Source organism: Balaenoptera borealis (genome assembly GCF_965194805.1).
Source record: "Balaenoptera borealis genome assembly, chromosome: 9".
NCBI classification, from domain to species: domain Eukaryota; kingdom Metazoa; phylum Chordata; class Mammalia; order Artiodactyla; family Balaenopteridae; genus Balaenoptera; species Balaenoptera borealis.
In genome coordinates this window covers 48716321-48730414 of record NC_138873.1, presented here as the reverse complement: position 1 = coordinate 48730414, position 14094 = coordinate 48716321, and the positions used below count along the sequence as shown (strand labels likewise).

At 37.6% G+C, this 14094-nt stretch overlaps 1 protein-coding gene and 1 long non-coding RNA gene across 14 annotated transcripts in view; one reads left to right on the top strand and one right to left on the bottom strand.

The window, feature by feature from the left end:
• LOC309634619 overlaps positions 1-14094 on the bottom strand; it is a 52806-nt gene that overhangs the window by 8369 nt on the left and 30343 nt on the right. The gene's annotated exons all lie outside the window — the stretch shown is intronic.
• The window catches only part of LOC309634604 (uncharacterized protein), a 60199-nt gene that overhangs the window by 17669 nt on the left and 28436 nt on the right, over positions 1-14094 (top strand). For 9 of the 11 annotated variants that reach the window (XR_014248223.1, XR_014248224.1, XR_014248225.1 and 6 more), the window contains one exon: positions 188-14094. This exon is cut by the window's right edge and continues 15872 nt beyond it. The exons of 1 other annotated variant lie outside the window; for it this stretch is intronic. The gene's annotated coding sequence lies outside the window, so the exon portion shown is untranslated. The remainder of the gene's footprint in view (positions 1-187) is intronic. One more of the 11 variants, XM_082404914.1, reaches the window with a different exon arrangement.

Sequence of the window (14094 nt, the reverse complement as noted above, 5' to 3'; positions counted from 1 at the left end):
AGTGGCAAGTATACATTGTGTGTTCTGCCTTAGCTAACAAATGCTGTGTCTGGAAAATACATACACAATTAGCTACCTGTTGAAGTTGGAACTCATGCAGCCTTTACCACTTAAGGTTTTCTTTACTGTTACTACAAGAAAATAATTACCATGCTCAAGTCATATCTGTCTCCTCATTTCCCCCTAGGTGAACATGCTTTGGGATTTTCATAGTTTGAGTGATTCCTCTGGGCTCTACCACCCAGCAAGTTAAAGAGGACAAGATTCCTTCCTGGGGATTGTGGTTCTGGGAATGTGAGCAGCTTGTTTTCATGAGAGCTGCACCCTGACGGGGCCTACTGTTAGGAGCTGTTGTGTGGGTGGCTGTGTTGTTTTTAGTTGTTTCTTCCATCCTACACTGTTGTTTGTATATAAAGATTTTTGAAAAGTGAATGTTTTACGGGGCTGTTTTGCTTATACAAAGAAAATTAAAACAATTTCAAAGTAATTACTTGTGTTTTATATTTTTCTCTTTTAAAATAAATGAAAGTATTAATTCATATTGCCTGGAAAGAAAATGAAGACCAAAGAAATGGCTACACTCTTAATGTTTTAAAATAGGGTAATGTTATTCTCTGTTTGAATGGAGCCTTCTAAGGAATGACCACAGTCTCATACACAATCGACTTAAATGCATTCTTTATCTTTAAAAGGAAGCGGAATAGGATCATTGAATAAATCACATGTGTTCACAGCCTTGTCTGATGAAATCATATACTACACAAACACATTATCCTCTAGTCAGGAGGGTAAGGGGACATTTGAAGCGGGGCTTGCCCTGGCGGAAACCTTTTTTTGTTTAAAAAATAGTGCAGTGAAAGACCACACAGTAGATGATAACAGAAAATATCTTCCATGCCTTCCTCTACCTTTATACTTTCTCATTCTCCTTTGTTCTCTAAGGACATCTGTTGTAATGATTATTCGGTATAACTCATAGGTACGTAGCAGAAGGCATATCATATTTCATTTATTATTTTATTTATTATAATTATTGCTCTCTTTTACATCATGACATTGTAGGTTTTTAAAATATTTTGTTTATAAAAGATACTAAAGATGTTATAGGAAATTTATTAGTTGGCTGTAAATATCTAAAGAGTAAATGTTTTAACTCTGAATTTAATAAAATTATATTTTAGGAAGTCTAGTAGACTTTTATCAAGCTAAATCTTAAAGAGATAAATATACTGAAAGATGAATTTCATTTTCCTTTTTTACATCAATTGCAATGTTTTGTTTTTTTTACTTAGGCATTTGAAAGATTCGTAATTATAAACAACATTGATAGGAGATTTTGGAGGCTTTAAAATAGGTCCATTATTTCAAATGTTTTCAACATTTTGATAGCTGATTTGCTGTATCTATATTATGGATGCAATTCAAAATTCAAGTTTTTACGTCTTATTAGGTGTTCTTATATTGCCTCCCAGTTTTGCCCTAGGTTGATCCCCTGAGGATTTTTGAAATTTATGTTTGAAAGGGTTTTTTTTTAATGAAATGCAGTATTTTTATTTGAAAGAATTTCAAATAAATGTTATTTTTATTACGAAAAATGTCAAACATACACAAAAGTAGAGCAAATAGTATGACAAACCCCCAAGTTATGTCTGAACTTTAAGTGATATGTTAGTACCGGTACTACACTACATTTGTTAATGCAGCATGTTCAGGGACTCAAGAAATGCTTGTGGCTTACTGCACACTTGAAAGAAGTTGTATAAATCAAATTTTTACAAATATTCAGTCATTTCCCAATCTATAACAGATTGTATTTCAAATGTTTGTTGGTCGTTAGCCAATTTTTGGACCTACAAATGTGTTTCTCATAGAAACAATCTTGAAATGGCTATTAGCTTTTCGGGCTAGCTCTCAGTAATTTATCTAATTCACAGTTAAGGGAACCCAAACACCATTTTTAACATTTCAGTGAGAAAATGCTTCCTTTGAAGCATTTGAAGTCCTAGGGAACAGCACCACCCATCTTCCCTTCCACTAAGTATGGGAGATACGGGAGCAGAGTCAGAAGACTGTAATGAAGATTCACATCCATGATGCGTCTTCAACAAAAGTAGCAGGAACTCAGAGAGGACAGTAGGAGTGTGGGGATGGGAGTGCACTCTGTACATTCCATTCTGAAATGATTTACTATTTCCTCTGACAGTGGAGTTTGTTTGTATCCTTTTTTTTTTTAAAAGGACTTTTTATTAAAAAAAAAAAAACACCTTCACAAATACTCTGTTGTATCCAAAGTTTTCATTTTACAGACTTTTTTAAAAGCAGGCTTCTGGTTATTTTCTTCTTTGAGTAAGTTTCTGACACAGGGGGAAATTATTTTCACTGGCTGAGATATGCCCAAGACAACAGGAAAAGATTCCTGACTAGTAAAACGTAAAATTGGAATATAAACATAGGTCCTATACTGCAAATAAGTCAGGTTGTTGGAATAATGTATATAGTGAACTTACAAGTAGTATTAACCTTTTAGAGTATCTGGGAATGACAAATGAAAGCACACTTTTGTCATGCTAACCTATACGCTCATTCTTCCAAATTGACCTTACATTCCTACTCTTCCAGGCTCTTATCCTGGCAGCTATTATAGGCTCCAGTCTTACCTCCTCTGTAGGGAACGTGTATGCTTGTGAGTGACTTGACAGCAGGCCCCCAATGCTAGCTAGCCTCATTTTCCAGAGGTAGTAATGCCAGTACCCTTATATACAAAGAAAATCAAACATCCTTTGTGATGAGTCCACTGAAGGTCCCACAGCATGATGTGCTACAGCTTCACTCCGACCCACGCTCCCAGAAGATAAAGAGGGTCCTGCTGTGTGTCGAGTACTGAGCTAACAAGGTGCTTTACATATGTTACTGTATTAGTCCTCATAGTAACTCTGAGGGATGGGGGTGCTGTCCTCATTTTACAGATGAGGAAAATTTCCAAGAACTAGTTAGCAGTGGAGTTAGTGAGTGGCTGGATTCAAACTGGGTTCAAACCACTATGAGGGGAATGAACCCACATATCCCTCATTTGAACTTGCCCACCAAACCAGCTAAGGGAAGAAAACCAAAAAGCCTTCTCTGAGTTAGCTTTACACTTAACCAGCAACTCTTAGAACTGTGGTTCCTCTGCCTGGGGGACCTGGGCCCTGCAGCTCCAAGAGCTAGCTCATATCCTCAAGATCCCCCCAAATCCAGGGTAAGCATGTCTCATCTCAGCCCTTCTGAAGTCTCAGGTAAATGCCTTGCCATTATCACTAGGCTCCTGCAGCTAGAAACCCAGTCATCCCTAACCCAGATTAGGAAACTCTGGAGCTTGATATTAAGGCACTGCTCCGGAAGAACCCTTCCACTGGAGTGCCTCCCTGCCTACTGACGGTGCTGAGAGTGCCAGAGGAGAGGCTCCCCTGCCAACCAGCGTAACGCGGGAAAATCTGCGTGAAGATAGCAGTCAAGAGGAAAAGAAATAAAATTCAAGGAACTGGAGTTGTCAGGTGATCCTACAAAGGAGCCTCTAGGCCCACAGACGTTTCGTCTGCATTAGTAACTTCTCCAGTAACTTCAAAGATAGCTACTTCTAGATCTCTGAATTCCTAACCACTGATGGAGAGTCCAAATTTAAGATATCAGGCTCAGAAACTCCCAGAAATAGCCTAGGGCAGTCTCAAAATATGTTCCTGGGAACTTGTTAAAAATGCAAATTAATGAGCCATCTCAGACTTACTGAATCAAAAGTGGGGTCCAGGAATCTGTGTTTTAACAAGCCCTCCAGGTGATCCTGGTATTCACTAAGGTTTGAAAACCACTGGCCTAGGAAGATGAAGGATGATCCCAGGTTCTCCACATTAACCTAGAATTAATCTGCAACAGCTACCTGAGGTTAGATTCTACCCTCCCACCTTCCACCCACCTCTAACCAGTGCTGTGGTTAGAGTCGGGTGACTCCCTCAACCAAGACTAACTGCCTAGTTGCTCATTTTTTCCCTTGAAAACTCCAAGGAAAATTTTGGGTAGACAGCAGATGACTGAATTGAAATTTTAAAACTCATTGTTTATGATAGGGGAATTGGAAATAATTTAAATGTCTATTAATAGGGATTTGATTAAAAACAAATTCTATGAGGGTTGGGACCAATGCTGACCAACACTACGTTCGCTATATCCTCATTGCCTAATACAGCATAAGTATTCAATATTCATTAATTGAATGAATAAGTGAATATATATTCATATACCTTCAAATTCTGAAGTACAATGCAGCCTTTAAAAAAGTTTTCTAATTGCAATCTCATTCCCACATATTTACCCAAAAACCTGAAAGCCAGTGTTTATAGCAACTTTATAATTGCCAAAAACTGGAAACAACCCAAATGTCCTTCACCTGGTGAATGGATCAGGCGGGGACTGCATTTGGGGAAGTAGTTGAGGGCACCTCATTTTACATGTTATTGTTTTAACGATAAGAATTTATTTGTGTATTATATAATTAAGAAATAAACAACATTTTATAGACTGGCAGGATAAACACCCAAAATGTCAATAGAAGTTATCTCTGGTTGGTGGGATGACAAGTGATTTTTTTTTTATAGAAAAATTTTATTTTATAGAAAAATTAATTTCTAATTTTTCTATATAAACAGGTTATGCTTTTATAACTAGAATAAAAAACGAGTTATTTTAAAAACGGGGAGTGGGAAACCCAGGAAGCATGACACATGAAAAATTTATACAAATTAGAAACGTGGGGGACTTCCCTGGCAGTCCAGCAGTGAAGACGCCGCACTTCCATTGCAAGGGGCATGGGTTCCTGCTCAGGGAACTAGATCCCTCATGCCACACGGTGTGGCCCAAAACGAAAAAAGAAAAGAGAAAGTTATAAAAGTAGCCAAAACAAAGTTTCACTGGAAAAAGAATTTGTATACTCCCTCCTCAAATTTAATGTCCATACAAATTACCTGGAGTACTTGTTAAGATGCAGATTCTGATTCCAAGGATTTGAATTTCTAACAAGCTCCTGGTCCACAGAGCACTTGAACAACAGGCTGTAACACTGTTGTCAAAAGAACAGGCACTAACTAGCCACATATGCACTTGAAATGTGACTAGTCCAAATTGAGGTGTACAGGTGTAAAATACACACTGGATTTTGAAGACTTAACACACACACCAAAAATTGAAACAATATTTTTGGACATATGGCGTTAAATAATATATTAAAATTAATTTAAGCCTGTTTCTTTTCATTGTTTTAATATGGCTACCAGAATATTTTAAATTACATTTGTGGTTTGTATTTTTTGGCTTGTATTTTATTTTTATTGGACAGCACTGATCTAGAATAACTATTAACAGGATTTTACTTCACTCTGGGTCTTAAATCACTAAAATAATGCAGGAAAAGGATTAACACCTCATTAATGACCAAATTGGCAACTTTTGTATATTATTCATTAAGTAAACATCCTTAGGATTTCTTAAAATCTATAGGTAGAGGTTGAGACAAATAGAAATCATAGAACTTTAGATCAGAAGAGAAACTTTAAGGTCATCAAGTTCACACACCTTGTCTTATGGAATTATTTATCAATTTGACAAAGATGTATTCGGTACTTAATATCTGTAAGTACTGAATAGGTACTTACGTGATGGGCAAGTAAGTAAGGTGAGCGCCTACCCTGGAGAAGCTGAGAATGATGGTAGTGGTCTGTAACGGCACCCCACGAGGCTTGGGGACAGAGTGCTCTCAGACACGGAGGCAGAGGCCAGCACAGACTCCCATTTTCCTGAGGAAGATCTAACAAGCTCCAAACAAAGAGGGCTTACTTGGGCTGGCTCTGAGTTTCCCCAGGTTTTATAGCTTCTGTTTGATATCAATGGTGCACATAAGGCTTTAGGATTAGATGTGTATTTAAACAATCAACATAAGGCATGCTCTCTCCTCTTTCACACAAAATAGATGCGCTATTGTCAGAAAGCAAGGAAATTTAAACCTGAGAAACTTTGGAAGTTTGAACATGGTTGATGGAAGCAGAATGAAATTTGGAGTGTAGCACAGCCAACCTTCAATTATATGTGCAAATGAGGGGCAAGAATTGCTGAGATGATTAAAAGCTATGAATAAAAGAAGATGCTCAGTTCAGCAATTATTTTTTAAAACTTATTTATGAGGAATATTTTATATCAGGGGCATTATGACTGAAATTTTTTCTTATTTGTTACATTTCCTTTCTGTGAAGGAATGAAAAGACAAATTTAGGATAAATAATAAAGCATTTCAGTGAGCTATAAAAATTCTTGTTACTTCAAGTGGTAACATGGGCTGAAAATATGAATAGCCCTTTACAATTTTTTTACGTTAATATCTGGGTCCCTCCCCCCCATAATATTTCAAGCATTAATAATGTAGTGCTTCTTTAAATCAGGTTGCTTTGGTATGCATTCTTAACCTATAGAGAAGCAGCTTCAGCGGACAAGCTTCCCTCAGTACATCCACAGACCCAAAGGCCCTCGTGATCATGGGTTGGATCTAATCTGAACATTTGTATTACTCATTTTCAACCAATATTTTTAAAACTGCCCATCTGGAAAAAGTCAAACCTACCTGAGAATGGCTGGACAGCCCTTACCCAAGAGTGAAAAACTGCCTAAAGCCATTCAAAACCAAAACTTGAACTAAGCAGAATAAATAGTTCTGCCTAGGAATTGTAACTACATTCCCCTTTCTTTGAGAGTAATTGGAGAGACTTCGCCTGGTGGCGAAGTGGTTAAGAATCCACCTGCCAACGCAGGGGACACAGGTTTGAGCCCTGGTGCAGGAAGATCCCACATGCCAGGGAGCAGCTAAGCCTGTGCACCACAACTACTGAGCCTGCTCTCTAGAGCCTGTGAGCCACAACTACTCAGCCCGCATGCCACAATTGCTGAAGCCTGTGTGCCTAGAGCCCGAGCTCCGCAGCAAGAGAAGTCACCGCAATGAGAAGCCTGCGCACCGCAATGAAGAGTAGCCCCCGCTCTCAGCAACTAGAGAAAGCCGGCGCGCAGCAACGAAGACCCAACGCAGCCAAAAATTTAAAAAACGAAAGAGTAATTGGAACAGCATATTTAGAACCCAGAATGTTTGCTTAAGAACCAGCAAGTTAATTTGGTTAACTTTGCCTCATTCACACCAAAAGGTAGAGTGTATTGAGTCTTCAGTTGGCTTTAAATATTCCTAATGATTTTTAAAAAATCTTATTCCCAAACATGAGCAGCAATTATTATAGGAAGTGGCCTAATCTTCTTAAATAATAATCTGCCATCCCCCCACATACAAAAGGAAAACCCATTACGACATCATTTAAAAATGTATCTGTTGGGGCTTCCCTGGTGGTGCAGTGGTTGAGAATCTGCCTGCCAATGCAGGGGACACGGCTTCGAGCCCTGGTCTGGGAAGATCCCACATGCCGCGGAGCAACTAGGCCCGTGAGGCACAACTACTGAGCCTGCGCGTCTGGAGCCTGTGCTCCGCAACAAGAGAGGCCACAATAGTGAGGGGCCCGCGCACCGCGATGAAGAGTGGCCCCCGCTTGCCGCACCTAGAGGAAGCCCTAGCACAGAAACGAAGACCCAACACAGCAATCAATCAATAAATAAATCTTTAAAAATTAAAAAATGTATCTGTTGTAAAGACACCTGTTCTTTGGATCAACATGCTGGGGGTGCAGGAGGTACCCATCTTGGAATATCGACACGTAGAGATCCCGAATTAGGGGCATTTGGGATGATGAGACATTTACAAAAGGTTTAGATTCTGGAAAAATATATACATGTAAGTGTAGTCCAATAATGTGGTAATTTAGGTATGAATTCTTTTTTTCTCAAATACAGAGTTTTAGGAGAAGATGTTTTAGAAGAACCAACACACTGCTCATGTCTTGTATAATACCAAGCTTGCTTTGCTATTTTCCTGAGTTGCGTCAATAGAAGAAATATAAAATGATAATTAGTCTCCTTGCCACGTCATCAGAGGTTTTATAAATTTATAATTTTGGCATGTTTATGACACAACTTTCACCCTTATTTATTTCAGATGATTTTATTAGCTGGTATCTTCAGGCTATGAAAAAACACTCACTTATCTTTTCTAAGCTTTCCATGTCAGTTGGTCATTAGAAAATTCATGGTCTTTTTGGAAAAAATTCTAACATTACAGCCTCTTAAATAAGTATTTTTTCCCTCTATGACATTAATTTCTTCCTTTAAGTTTTTACTTCAGCTATAATTTTAGAGTACAGGTAAATGGGAAATACACATAATAATAACTGCATTTAAATTTATAATGTGCTGAATCTCTTTTGAAGGTAGTCTTGTAATAAAGAAGGAATTCAAAACAGAGAACCTCAATCTAGTTTCTGTGAAAACATAAGAAAGCTACAAATCTGCCAACATTTCATTCACATTGAGCTATACATTTCCTAGGCACATCTACCCTTACTAGCAGGCAGAATTTTCTTTCTCTCTCCAGAATAGAATATGGATAATAAAGATAGATAGACATTGGTAATTACTTGGCTTCAAAATTATGCTTTCTTCATGTACATAGATTCAGGAGCAAAATGTTTAGAGAACTGTTTCAAATGTATCTTGGGTTGTGAACACCAACCACGGCAAATCCAAACTATTCATTCTCTTACTCTCCTAATCCACTGTTTCATACCTTCTCCTCCTCAAGCCACCAATACCTCCTTCCCTCTTTCTTTTTCAGCCCTTGTGTCCTATTTCACTGAGAAATAGGAGTAATCAGAGAAGAATATCCAGAGATCCCCCGGCCACCAGCACAGTCACCTGCCAGTATCTGTGCATATTCTCTGCCTTCCTTCCTTGGAATGAAACATACCAAGCTCTGTATCTCTGCGGCTTGTGCACTAGATCCTATCCCTTCCCCCCTACTCAAAGACAGTGAATCAGCAACCTTTCCCTCTCTCCTGCATCATCATTCCCACCTTCTCTACTGGCTTATTCGCATTCGCATAAACTGCTACCACTTTGGTGGAAGCAGCTCTCAGCGCTCTTCCTGGATTCTTGCAGTAGCCTCCTAAGTGGTCTCCTTCTTTCAGCCCTTGCTCCCCTTCAATCTGTACTCACCTCAACAGCCAGAATGCTTCTGTGAAAATCCAAAATTTTACTGCTCCTTTGCGCAAAACCCTCCAGAGGCTTCACATCTCACTGAGGGTAAAAGCTAAAGTCCCTACCAAGGCTTTCAAGGCCCTATTTGGTCTTCCCTGCCCTCGGCCTCCCCTTACCCTCTAACTCAATCTTCTGCTTTTCTCCCTGGGCTCTTCCTGCACCAGCCGCAGGGACCTCTTCATCTTACCTCCAACACCAGGCACACTCATACCACTTGTACCAGATTGTTACATGGTCCGTTCCCTTACTTTCTTTTGATCTTTCCTCAAACATCACCTTCTCAATAAAGCCTTTCCTGTCCACTCTTTAAAATTACAGCTGCCCCGCCCCACCCCGCCTTCCTTGCTCTATTTTTCACTTATTCCATGTGGTGAAATACTATGTATTTTCACTTATTAATTGCTGTTTATAGTCTGTCTGCCCCCATCCCAAGCAAAATCCATAAGTGGATGAGACTTTTTTTACTTCCCTCCCATATTCCTGGTATATTCCTGAAACATAGTAAATGCTCAGTAAATATTTGTTGAAAGTATGACTCTGTCTTTATGAGAATGTAACTGGAAAATGACGTGGGAGTATTAGTCATGCTGACTAAATTTTTAAATTTATTTCGCCAATTCTATTTTACAGACATAATTTAAACATACTTTTAGCTTCAGTTGGGTCTCTATAGGCATTTCTTTTCATTTAGAGGTATTGTGGGACTCTCGTATACTTTAAGAGAAATATACTGTGGAAAAAAAAGGTATGTATCAATTCCTTTTGAACTCTCATATCTTTCAATAGCTTGCTATTTAATTTTTTTTTTAATTCAATTCAGACATTCAAGTATTTATACTTATTTTTTTATGGTCCCTAATCAAAGATGATCTGCTATAAATTTCCCTCTAAGCACTGCTTTATGTGCATTGTACAAATTTTGATATGTTGTATTTTCATTATTATTCAGTTCAAAATACTTTCTTGTAATTTCCCTTGTAATTTCTTCTTTGACCTATGGGCTATTCAAAAATATGTTAACTTCTAGATATTTGGGGATTTTGCACATGTTTATATTGACTTCTAATTTAATTCTATTTTATGGTCAGAAACTGTATTTTTATAATTTCATTTTAATTTTTTTGAGACTTGCTCTACAGCCCAGCAAATAATCTTTCTTGGTGAATGTTCTGTGTGCACTTGAAAAGAAATGCGTATCCTGAAGTTTTCAGATAAGGCGTTCTATATATGTTAATTAGACTAAGTTCGTTGATTGTGTTATAAAAGTCATGTTTATCTTTGCAGATTTTCTGTCTATTTGTTCTATCAATTATTTTATCAGTCAAACAGGAGTAGAAATCTCTGTTAGTGTGAATTTGTCTGTATCTCCCTTTGGTTTTATTAGTTTTTACTTCTTGTATTTTGAAGCTCTGTTATTAAGTGAATGCATATTTAGAATTGTTATATATCTTTCTAATGATTGACTCTTTTATTATTATGAAACATCCCTCTTTATTTTTGGTAATGTTCTTTGACCTAAAGTATACTTTAATATTAATATAGCCATTTCAGTTTTCTTATAATTAGTGTTTATATTGTCTATATTTTTCAATCCTTTTGCTTTTAATCTATCTCTATGTTTAAAATGTATTTCTCATAGACAGTATACAGTTAGGTCTTGCTTTATTTTCCAGTGAGATTTCTCTGCCTTTTAATTGATGTGCTTAGTCCATTTACAGCTACTATAATTATTGATAATGGTTGATTTAAGTCCGCTCTCTTGCTCTTTGTTTTCTATTTATCCCATCTGTTTTAAGTTCTTTTTTCTTCTTTTCCTGCCTTCTTTTGGGATATTTGAGTATTTTTAAATCATTCTATCTTCTCTATTGTTTATTAGTTATGCCTCTGTTTTAGCTTTTTAAGGGTTACTTTAGGGTAAAACACATATCTTTAACTTACCAGAGTCTACCTTCAAATAATATTATATCAATACTATTCACCTTACAATAGTATACTTCCATTTCTCCCTTCCAATCCTCTGTGTTTTTGTTGTCATTTTACTTCTGCATATGTTTTATACACCCACAGTACATTGTGATTATTTTTGTTTTAAATAGTTAATAATCTTTTAAAAATTTATTTTATTTTTTGGCTGCACCACACACCTTGTAGGCTCTTAGTTCCCTGACCAGGGATTGAACCCAGGCCCCAGCAGTGAAAGCACAGAGTCCTAACCACTGGACCACCAGGGAATTCCCTAAAATTTATTTTATATTTATCCATATGTATACCATTTCCAGTGTTCATTCCTTTGTGTGTATTCAGTTTTCCATCTGGTATTATTTTCTTCAGCCTGAAGAATTTTCTTTACAATTTTTTGTAGTCCAGGTCTGTTGTTGACAAATTCTCTCACTTTTGTTTGTCAGAAAGGGTCTTTTTTTTTTTTTCAGTTTTTAAATTCTTTAATTTGTTTCAAAGTTAAACCCAAGACACACTGACTTCATAGGAAATCCACTGAGAAATGTTTTTCTAGGCTGAACACCTCTTTTCCTTTAGTCTCCCCCAACAGAGTATGTACATGTTAATTACTTTCATTTTATAATCACTGCTGTCCCACCACTATACCAAGATCACCTAAACTGTGTGTGTAGTATTCTGAATGTTCTTAGTTATACCCTAATTTCACTAACTGCAAAAGATTTTCTGGGATAGCCTGTCACTTGAATTCTTTGGCTACTTTTGAAGATGAAGTCCAAAGAACTCTTAAATGATTCTCCTTTTGTGGGGGGGGGGGGGGGAGGCGTGGCGCTGGTGGTGGTATTTTATAGGCATTAGCAACTAGCACCTGGGGCTGTGCTGATCCCATCTGGCATCACTATATAGGAGGCAACCTATAAAACCAAAGAATCACTTGATGCAGCAGCCAACTAAGTGACTCAAAACTGAAGGTTAAATTTAAAGAAAAAACTAATTTGGAGAAAAAATGGTAATCCTAGAGCAACTCATTCTAAGCAATCAATCATTATGCATGTGTGTGTGTGTGTGTGTGTGTGTGTGTGTGTGTGTGTGTGTGTAAGGCACAACCAGAATGGTAATCCTAGAGGAACTCATTCTAAGCAATCAGTCATTATGCCTGTGTGTGTGTGGAAGGCACAACCAGATCAATTCAGTGCAGCCTGGTAGGTCCCAGATGACTCTCCTTTTCGGGAGACTGTGATCTGAGAGAGCAGAATCTGGCAAGTGGCCAGTACCAGTAAAGAGCAGCCATGAGGTGCTGGCAACATTTATATTCAACCCTGCTCTGGAGTCAAACCTACAGGTTCTGGAATTCCCTGGCGGTCCAGTGGTTAGGACTCATCACTCTCACTGCCAAGGGCCAGGGTTCAATCCCTGGTTGAGGAACTAAGATCCCACAAACTGTGCGGCACAGCTTAAAAAAAACAAAAGCAGAAACAAACCTACAGGTTCACTTGGGTCCCACAGAGCAGTCAAGTCCACTCAGAAGCAGACTATAACCCAGCAGGGAGACTTTCCCACTTGCGAACACGTCCAGAAAGGGTCTTTCTTTTGTTTTCATTTTCAAGGTTACATTTTCTGTATAAAGAATTCTAAGTTGATGATGTTTATTTATTTGCACGTTTGTTTGCTTTCAACACTTGTCTTCTGGCTTGCTTTGTTTCTGATGAAAAATCGGTAATCATTCTTATTTCTGTTCCCCTCTATGTAATATATCTTTTTTTCCTCTGGCTGCTTTTAAGATTTTCTCTTTATCATTGGTTTATGGCAACTTAATTATGATGTTCCTTGGTGTGATGATCTTGTGTTTATCCCTCTCGGGGTTTATTGAATTTCTTCAATCTATGAGTTAATGGTTCTCATCTACTGTGGGAACATTTCAATCATCATTTCTTCAAATATTTTTTTCTTGCCACACTCTTTCTTCTACTTCTGAATTATACTCCTTGATGTTGTTCCACACTTCACTAGGGCTCTGTCCTTCTTTTATTTCTCCCCAGTGCTTCAGGTTGTATAAGTCCCATTGTCCATTTTTCAGGTTCACTGATCTTCCACAGTGTATAATCTGCTGCTGTAATGCCCTTCCAAAGAAATTTTAAATTTTTTATTTCAAATAATGTATTTTCAGCTCTAGAAGTTATATATGATTTTTAAAACTTCTTAATGTCTCTATTTAGATACTTTACTTGTTTCCAAATTATTTCATGTTTTCTATTACATCATTGAACATATTTATAAGAGATATTTTAAAGTCCTTTTCTATTAATTGTAATAGACTGAGTTTATCCTAGTTATGAGTTACATTTCCTTGCTTCTCTATGCATCTACTAATTTTCTTTGCTGCTGGACATTGTACTCACCATACTGTTGAGCTTCTAGACTTTCTTGTCTTCCTTCTGAGAGTATTTTGTTCCAGCAGGCAGTTAATTTACTTCCAGATCAGCTTGGTCCTTTCAAGTCTTGTTTTAAAGCTTTGTTAAGATGGTTTTAAAGCAGAAGGAGTCAAAATTTTTCTTTAAAGGGCCAGGTAGTAAGTATTTTAGGCTCTACAGGCTATATATAGTCTCTTTTGCATCTTCTTTTTTTTTTAAACAACACTTTAAATACGTAAAAAACATTCTTGTCTCAAAAGGCATTCGAAACCAGTTGGATTTGTTCTGTAGGCTGGATTTGCCAACGCCTGTTTTAAAGAACGCTTTAGGGCTACTTTAGCTGTACGTTTATAGTATGGCCTTTCTGAAGTCTCTATTAAATGCTGTCAGTCAGGGACTATTCAGTGTCTGAGATTTTACCCTACTTGCAAGCCTACAACAGTAGCCTAGATGCCGGCAGAAAACAGGAGACTCCTAGGTCAGAGACAAAGGATTTTATTACAGCACAACAGGCATCCTGAGC